Below are 10,524 nucleotides of genomic sequence, written 5' to 3'. Positions count from 1 at the left end.
AAGCGGCCATTTCAACTGACTCCTGGAATGCCTGGGAGACAGAGTCGCCCATTCCACTGAAAAAAAGAGGGCTGAAACAGGGAGCCAGGTGATCTGGCTCGGTGGGTCCTACCCCCACAAAGACCAGCAATCTGAAACACTCCAGATTGAGAGTTTCGCAGCAAGTGTAGCTGAACCTGGGATGGTCCAGCTCTGTGAGGGTAAGGGCGTCCACCATCACCAAGGCAGTTCACCACTACCAAGGCAGTCTGCCATTACTGAGGCACACCACCATTACAGAGGCAGTCTGCCATTACGGAGGCACACCGCCATTACCAAGGCAGTTCTAACAATATCTCCATAAACAAAATCACAAGGAAGTTCACACAGTAGCTGGGCAGAACCCATGGCAGCTCACCAATACCTCTGCAGGCAGACTGTGACTAGGCTACCTCGTAGCTGGGCAGGGCATCTCTGAAAAAAGGCAGCAGCACGTCAGGAAGTTATTAAAAAAAAGCCCCACCTTCCCAGGACAGACCACCTGGGAAAAAAGGCGGTATGAGTTCTGCTGCAGCAGACTTCAACGTACCTGCCCAGCAGCTCTGAACGAAACAACAGAGCTCACAGCTCAGCACTTGAGCTCTTATAAGGGTCAAACTGACTCCTCAAGTAGTTCCCTGACCCCTGTATATGCAAAGAGACATCTCATAAAGGAGAGCTCAGGCTGACATCTGGCGGGTATCCTGGGACAAAGATAATAGAAGAAGAAACTGGCAGCAACCCTTACTGTTCTGCAACTCCCACAGGTGATCCCCAGGCAAGCAGGGTCTGGAGTGGACCTCCAGCAGTCCTATAGCAGAGGGGCCTGACTGTTAGAAGGAAAACTGAAAAACAGAAAGAAATAACTTTATCATCAACAAAAAGGACATCCATTCAAAGACCCCATCCAAAAGTCACCAACTACAAAAACCACAGGTAGATAAATCCACAAAGATGGGAAGAAACCAGCACAAAAAGGATGAAAAGGCTCAAAATCAGAATGCCTTTCCTCCTCCAAGGGATCACAATGCTTCACCAGCAAGGGAACAAAGCGGGATAGAGAATGAGTCTGAGGAACTGACAGAAAGAGTCTTCAGAAGGTGGGTAATAACAAACTTCTCTGAGCTAAAAGAACATATTATAACCCAGTGCAAAGAAACTAAGAACCTTGAAAACAGGTTTGACGAAATGCTAAAGAGAAGAAACAGCTTAGAGAAGAACATAAATGACCTGATGGAGCTGAAAAAAAAAAAAAAAAACATGAGAACTTCATGAAGCATACACAAGTTTCAATAGCTGAATCAACCAAGCAGAAGAAACGATATCAGAGATTGAAGATCAACTCAATGAAATAAAATGAGAAGGCAAGATTAGAGAAAAAAGAGTGAAAAGACAAGAACAAAGCCTCCAAGAAACATGGGATTATGTGAAAAGACCTAATCTACGTTTGATGAGTGTACCTGAATGTGACGGAGAGAATAAATCCAAGCTGGAAAACACCCTTCAGGATATTATCCAGGAGAACTTCCCCAAACTAGCAAGGCAGACCAATATACAAGTCCAGTCCAGGAAATACAGAGAACACCACAAAGATATTCCTCAAAAACAGCAACCCCAAGGCAGATAATCATCAGATTCACCAGGGTTGAAATGAAGGAAAAACTGCTAAGGGCAGCCAGAAAGAAAGGTCAGATTACCCCCAAAGGGAAGCCCATCACACTCACAGTGGATATGTCAGCAGAAACCCTACAAGCCAGAAGGGAATGGGGGCCAATATTCAACATCCTTAAAGAAAAGAACTTTCAACCTAGAATTTCATATTCAGCCAAACTAAGCTTCATAAGCAAAGGATAAATAAAATCCGTTATGAACAAGCAACTGCTGAGAGATTTTGTCACCACCAGGCCTGCCTTACAAGAGCTCCTAAAAGAAGCACTAAACATAGAAAGGAACAACCAGTACCAGCCACTCCAAAAACGTACCAAATGGTAAAGAGCATCGGTGCAATGAAGAAACTGCATCAACTAATGGGCAAAACAACCAGCTAGCATCAAAATGGCAGGATCAAATTCACACATAATTATATTAACCTTACATTTAAATGCACTAAATGCCCCAATCAAAAGACACAGACTGGGTAAATTGGATAAACAGTCAAATCCCATCGGTGTGCTGTATCCAGGAAACCCATCTCACTTGCAAGGACACACAAAGACTCAAAATAAAGGGACGGAGGAAGATTTACCAATCAAATGGAGAGCAAAGAAATGCAGGAGTTGCAATCCTAGTCTCTGATAAAATAGACTTTAAACGAACAAAGATCAAAAGAGACAAAAAAGGGCATTACATAATGATAAAAGGATCAATGCAACAAGAAGAGCTAACAATCCTAAATGTATATGCACTCAATACAGGAGCACTCAGATACATAAAGCAAGTTCTTATCTACCTACAAAGAGACTTAGACTCCCAAACAATAATAGTGGGAGACTTTAACACTCCACTGTCAATATTAGACAGATCAATGAGACAGAAAATTATCAAGGATATCCAGGACTTGAACTCACATCTGGACCAAGCACACATAATAGACATCTACAGAACTCTCCACCCCAAATCCACAGATTATACATTCTTCTCAGCTCCACATTGCACCTACTCTAAAACTAACCACGTAATTGGAAGTAAATTAATCCTCAGCAAATGCAAAAGAATGGAAATCATAACAAACAGTCTCTCAGACCACAGGGTAATCAAATTAGAACTCAGGATTAAGAAACTAACTCAGAACGGCACAACTTTATGGAAACTGAACAACTGGCTCTTGAATGTTGACTGGATGAATTATGAAATGAAGGCAGAAATAAAAATGTTCTTCGAAACCAATGAGAACAGACACAACGTACCAGAATCTCTGGGATGCATTTAAAGCAGTGTCTACAGGAAAATTTATAGCAATAAATGCCCACATGAGAAGCAAAGAAAGATCTAAAATCGACCCCCTATCATCAAAATTGAAAGAGCTAGAGGAGCAAGACCAAAAAACTCAACAGCTAGCAGAAGACAAGAAATAACTATGATCAGAGATGAACTGAAGGAGATAGAGACACAAAAACCCTTCAAAAAAATCAATAAATCTAGGAGCTAGTTGTTGGAAAAGATCAACAAAATAGGCAGATCACTAGCCAGATTAATAAAAAAGAAAAGAGAGAAGAATCAAATAAATGCAATAAAAAAACGATAAAGGGGATATCACCACAGATTCCACAGAAATACAAACTACCATCAGAGATTACTACAAACAACTATATGCACATAAACCAGTAAACCTGGAAGAAATGGATAAATTCCTGGACATTTGCACCCTCCCAAGCCTATACCAGGAACAAGTTGAAACCCTGAATAGACCAATAAAAAAGGCTGAACTTGAGGCAGCAATTAATAGCCTACCAACCAAAAAGAGCCCAGGTCCAGATGGGTTCACAGCAGAATTCTACCAGACATACAAAGAGGAGCTGGTACCATCCCTTCTGACATTATTCCAAACAATACAAAAAGAGGGAACTCTTCCTAAATCATTTTATGACACCAACATCATCCTGATACCAAAACCCAGCAGAGACTCAACAAAAAAAAGAAAACTTCAGGCCAATATCCATGATGAACATAGATGCAAAAATCTTCAATAAAATATGGCAAACTGATTGCAACAGCACATCAAAAAGCTTATCCATCACAATCAAGTAGGCTTCATCCCGGGGATGAAAGCCTGGTTCAACATATGCGAATCTATAAATGCAATCCATTACATAAACAGAACCAAAGACAAAAACCACATGATTATCTCAACAGATGCAGAGAAGGCCTTTGACAAAATTCAACAACGCTTTATGCTAAAAACTCTCAATAAACTAGGTATTAACGGAACGTATCTTAAAACAATAAAAGCTATTTACGACAAACCCACAGCCAATATCATACTGAATGGGCAAAAACTGGAAGCATTCCCTTTAAAATCTGGCAAAAGACAAGGATACCCTCTCTCACCATTCCTATTCAATAGTATTGGAAGTTCTAGCCAGAGAAATCAGGCAAGAAAAAGAACAAAAGTGTATTCAATTAGGAAAGGAGGAAGTCAAATTGTCTCTATTTGCAGACGACATGATTGTATATTTAGAAGACCCCATTGTCTCAGTGCAAAATCTCCTGAAACTGATAAGCAACTTCAGCAGTCTCAGGATACAAAATCAATGTGCAAAAATCACAAGCATTCCTATACACCAATAACAGACTTAAAGAGAGCCAAATCAAGAACGAACTGTCATTCACAATTGCTACAAAGAGAATAAAATACTTAGGAATACAACTAAGAAAGGATGTAAAGGACCTCTTCAAGGAGAACTACAAAGCACTGCTCAAGGAAATTAGAGAGAACACAAACAGATGGAAAAATATACCAAGCTCATGGTTAGGAAGAATCAATATTGTGAAAATGGCCATACTGCCCAAAGTAATTCATAGATCAATGCCATCCCCATCAAGCTACCTATGGCCCTCTTCACAGACCTGGAAAAAACCACCTTAAACTTCGTATGGAACCAAAAGAGAGTCCTCATAGCAAAGGCAATTCTAAGCAAAAAGAACAAAGCTGGAGGCATGATGCTACCTGACCTCAAACTATACTACAAGGCTACAGTAATCAAAACAGCATGGTACTGGTACCAAAACAGACATATAGACCAATGGAACAGAACAGAGGCCTCAGAGGCAACGCCACAAATCTATGAGCATCTGATCTTTGACAATCCTCACAAAAACAAACAATGGGGAAAGGATTCCTTGTTTAGTAAATGGTGTTGGGAAAACTGGCTAGCCATGTGCAGAAAGCAGAAACTGGACCCCTTCCTGACACCTTACACTAAAATTAACTCCAGATGGATGAAAGACTTAAGTATTAGACCTAACACCATAAAAACCCTAGAAGAAAACCTAGGCAACACCATTCAGGACATAGGCATAGGCAAGAACTTCATGACCAAAACACCAAAAGCATTGGCATCAAAAGCCAAAATAGACAAATGGGATCTAATTGACCTCCAGAGCTTCTGTACAGCAAAACAAACAATCCTTATAGTGAACTGGCAGCCAACAGAATGTCAAAAAAGTTTTTGCAATCTACCCATCCGACAGAGGGCAAATATCCAGAATCTACAAAGAACTAAAACAGACTTACAAGAAAAAAGCAAACAAACCCATTCAAAAGTGGGCAAAGGATATGAACAGACACTTTTCAAAAGAAAACATTTATGAGGCCAACAAACATATGAAGAAATGCTCATCATCACTGGTCATTAGAGAAATGCAAATCAAAACCACATTCAGATATCATCTCACGCCAGTTAGAATGGTGATCATTAAAAAATCTGGAGACAACAGATGCTGGAGGGGATGTGGAGAAATAGGAATACTTTTACACCATTGGTGGGAGTGTAATTTAGTTCAACCACCTTCTTGTGGAAGACACTGTGGCAATTCCTCAAGGACCTAGAAATAGAAATTCCATTTGACCCAGCAATCCTACTATTGGGCATATATCCAAAGGATTATAAATCATTCTATTATAAAGACACATGCACAGGTAGGTTCACTGTGGCACTGTTTACAATAGCAAAGACCTGGAACCAACCCAAATGCCCATCAATGATAGACCGGACAAGGAAAATGTGGCACATATACACCATGGAATACTATGCAGCCATAAAAAAATGATGAGTTCGTGTCCTTTGTAGGGACACGGATGAATCTGGAAACCATCATTTTCAGCAAACTGACACAAGAACACAAAATCAAACACCTCATGTTCTCACTTATAGGCAGGTGTTGAACAATGAGAACACATGGACACAGGGAGGCTAGCATCACACACTGGTGTCTGTTGGGGGAGAATAGGGGAGGAACAGCGGGGGTTAGGGAGGGATAACATGGGGAGAAATGCCAGATATGGGTGATGGGGGAATGGAGGCAGCAAACCACATTGCCATGTAGGTACCTATGCAACAATCCTGCATGTTCTGCACATGTACCCCAGAATCTAAAGTGCAATTATATATATATATATATATATATATATATTATCTTACCAGAAAAAAAAGCATGAATTTTTCTATATGTAAATTATACCTTTATTTTTTTAATGTAAAAATTAAAGGGAATGTAAGACTTTTTCAGAAAATGAAAACTAGGAAATATATCTATAAAAAAAAACTACTGATCATGGATTTGCATGCAAGGTACATAAAAACAGTAAAAAGTGTTTTTAGTTAACAATTATAAGAAGGAATAAAAATGTACATTTTGTTTAAGAATAAAACACTGTCTTGAAATAAAATAAAAAGGATTGTTTAAGGAAATTGTAAAAACACTGTAAACATTAATCCTGCAAAGAAAACTGTGTGTAAACATATTAACTAAACTCAAAGGGATATTATATGTTTTTTCCATAAATTAAACACTAAAATAAAAGCACCACAAGGTTTTCTTAAAATGCTAATCTACTTTTTAGAAAAACTTGTCACGGGTTATAACGGGTAGGTAAAAATATCACTTCATAGTCAAACTGGTTAGAATTAAATAAAATTGTCTATAAAGTTTCATTAAAATTAGGGTTAACATTAATAGCAAACTATTGCAAGGGTAAAATTGAACTTTCTCTCTTTAACAGAATTTTCATGTAATACAAAAAGCTAATAAATGGTTTTTGCTTTTCCAAATTTTTAACTCATTTTGACAAAACAAAACAAACAAACAGAAAACTTATGGTAATCTAAAATTCTATTTTAATATCAAGCTTTTTAAACTTTAAACGTATTTAACAGGTTTCTCAAAATCAAATTTTAGTCTCAAATTGTCTTTCCTCACTCCTGGAGCATCTGGATAAAAGGTAAGCAGGATTATTTAATATGTTAACATACATAAATTTGCCAAAATAATGTCTAATAGTTTATAGTTTAGGGAATAATATTAACATATGTTCTAAAACTACATGGAATGTCTAAGGTTCTAGTGTTGCTGCAGAATATTCAGGAGACCAGAGAGACCAATGAGTGAAACAGGAGGATTTTATTAAGGTGGCCACTGGCTCAGCAGATTAGCATCCCAAGGCTGAGTGCTTAACAAAGACAGGGCTTAGCTTTCTATACATTAAGTACACAGTGACACTAAAACAAGTTTGCAGGTGTAGAACAAAGGCAATTCATTAAGCAATGATAGGCACCTAACTTAGGCTTACATAAGACTGTTGCTATGCAACCCAGATGTTCGCTATCTGTAGAGCTCAAGGATTCTAGCTTGGGCCTTATCTATTGCCTTCTGCTACAGTGCCCAGAAGGCCAAAGTCCTGCTTGCTTGGGCATTTCTTACGGCCTTCGCTGTGTTACAGAAACTTACAGTTATCAGCTATAGAGAACAAAAATACAAGAATTTATAAACTTATAAAACTTGCAAAGCAGGATACAATCCCAAGGGTGGGGGAAGGATTCAAAGAAGTTTGCTTATAGAAAGGAAGAAAAATTTAATTTCTTCCCCTCTTTCCAGTATTAGTGTCTAAATATGTGCACAAATAAGGTTATTGTGTTGGGTTATTGTAAACCACAAAAATGACCAAATTTGTCAATTGCATTTCTAACTGTGTCCAACCTGGACATTTTGTTATTCACAGACAACTATTATTTTAATTTTCTTCTAAAGACAGTTTGTAACACAGCTGTGGAACTTTAACAAGTGCTCTCAAATGCAAGCTTCTCATAGCAACAACAAAAGTACAGAACTCATGAAAAGCTAAAATGTTTATAAATATCAAGCAAAACAAAAGTTAATAAAATGTACTAAACTAATAAAAAACAAAACCAAGTTTTTAACATTTTCTTAGAACACTGCTACTCTTTTGTTCAGAGTCAAGAAAACTTGTCTTTTTCTATTTTTATTATTTTTATTTTTATTTTATTTTTTTGAGATGAAGTCTCACTCTGTCGCCCAGGCTGGAGTGCAGTGGCATGATCTTGGCTCACTGCAACCTCTGCCTCCCAGGTTCAGGCAATTCTCTTGCCTCAGCCTCCTGAGTAGCTGGGATTACAAGCGTGTGCCACCATGCCTAGCTAATTTTTGTATTTTTTTTTAGTAGAGACAAGGTTTCACCATGTTAGTCAGGCTGGTCTCGAACTTCTGACCTCATGATCTACCCTCTTCGGCCTCCCAAAGTGCTGGGATTACAGGCGTGAGCCACTGTGCCCAGCCAAGAAAACTTGTCTTAAGCTAGCTACAGTCTTTAACAACTAAGTATACTCCTGTAAATAGAATTTAAGGCATGTTTGTTTCTCTCTGCCTAGTTCCTCTAGAATTTGAAAACTAGTTACAAGTATTATTTTTTTCAAATATATATTTTATTGCATTTTAGGTTTTGGGGTACATGTGAAGAACATGCAAGATTGTTGCATAGGTACATACATGGCAATGTGGTTTGCTGCCTTCCTCCTCATCACCTATATGTGGCATTTCTCCCCACATTATCCCTCCCCAACTCTCAACCCCCGCTGTCCCTCCCCTAGCCCCAACAGACCCCAGTGTGTGATGCTCCCCTCCCTGTGTCCATGTGTTCTCATTGTTAAACACCCGCCTATGAGTGAGAACATGCAGTGTTTGATTTTCTGTTCTTGTGTCAGTTTGCTGAGAACGATGGTTTCCAGTATTCTTAAACTACAACGATATACAGTTGTTTGCATCAGTGCAATAAGAATCTATTTTCTTATGTAACAGAACACAATTGGAAAAACTGGTTATTTTACCAAGGCTTTGACTGCAATGGTGTGCTTTCCGTTAAGGAATAAAACTTGACTTATGGAGCCAATAAAGCCCTTGGAAAACTGGCCTCATGTTTTGTGTACACGGTCCCTGTACAAGGTTTCTGATCTGTGGTAAGTAAAGAATGTCACTTTTTGACAAGCCAGGAACCCCAAGTTATCTTAAAACCTCAAGAGGAGAGGAATTCACCCAACTCATAGGTATTTAATGGTACAAATCCATGGCTGGGTTTGGCTTTAAAAAGTTGTATCTCAAATTCCTTCTATATAACAAAGTTCCATCAAAGCCGATTTAAAAGGCCTATGTAGCAAATAATTATTCTTGCTGCACTGTATACAAATAATTAAGCCAAGTATAATAAAGCAAACCAGTCCTATCATGATTTATCTTTTAATATAAATGGGAAACTGAAGAGAAAAAATTATGTTTCAAAAACTATAACACACCTGTTGTTAAATTCTAGTCTTGCCTGTTTTTCAATTTTTATTATTTTCTACAGTTTAAATTATATCCATTACAGAAATCAACTCCGAGATACACCACACTCAAGTCAAAGCCTAAAGAGTTGAGAAAGCAATCCCTAACAGCCCAGAAAGACGTCCTAAGTATCAATGTAAAAAAAATAAGAAATCTTAAGCTGAAAATCATAAAAGATAAGTAACTAAGTAGAAATTGCTCATCTTACTCAGTCTCAACCCTACCTCACCAAATATTTTTTGTTGTTTCTACCTCTCCTTTTAAGCCAAATATTAAAACCTTTTTAATGGAAATTTACTATGCCACCCTTGTGGGAATTGCTTTACTCACTCTACTATTTGCAGTATAACTATATACTGTAGCACCCTCAGGGTGGAATATTGGACAGAAAATCTCAATTATTGTAGCATTTTGGTTATTTATTATCCTCATAGAAGGAATAACAGTTACTAACAACAAATAACTCATGGGTCTTTCCAAACATGTGCCCTGCCCCTCACTGGGAAATAAATATTGCTTCTATCTCAACCAATCATTCCTAATAAGAAACACTGCTGGGATGGCTGACCACTAGCAGCTCAGGATACTAGCTCCTAGTGAGAGTGCAGAGAATGAGAGGACGACACACTTTCAGACGAATTTTCGTTGCTCACGGACTGGGAGATTCCCAGCGGAGGAGCCCTATGGGTCGCTAGCGTGACTCTTGTGGCTGGCGCGGCGGCTTTGCTGGTGCCTCAGCACGGCAGTTCTTGGTGCAGAGTGAGCGGGACTGGGTCCCCTTTTGGCCAATTCCCGGGCAGAAAAGCACCATCAATCTTAACACCGCTGTTTTGGCCGGCGCAGTGGGTTGCTCAGATTTCAGCGCTGGGAATCAACAAGTTCAACGTCCGCTCAGAAACCTAATTTGAAAGACGGAAATCACAAAGACGACAGGTGGATAAATTTACAATGATGGGAAGAAACCAGCGTAAAAAGGCTGAGAATACCCAAAATCAGAATGCCTCTCCCTCTACAGGTGATCACAGTTCCTCATCAGCAACGGAACAAGCCCTGATGGAGAACAAGTGCGTTCTATTAACAGAAGTAGACTTCAGAAGGTGGATGATAAGAAACTTCTGTGAATTAAAGGAACTTGTTCTAACCCAATGCAAAGAAACTAAGAACTTTGAAAAA

This window comes from Aotus nancymaae, unplaced genomic scaffold, assembly GCF_030222135.1.
Source record: "Aotus nancymaae isolate 86718 unplaced genomic scaffold, 86718_ANA_hifiasm-v0.15.2.pri h1tg000004l, whole genome shotgun sequence".
In the NCBI taxonomy this organism is placed as follows: Eukaryota; Metazoa; Chordata; class Mammalia; order Primates; family Aotidae; genus Aotus; species Aotus nancymaae.
The sequence above is the reverse complement of the archived record's forward strand: the minus strand, read 5'-3'. Positions refer to the sequence as shown.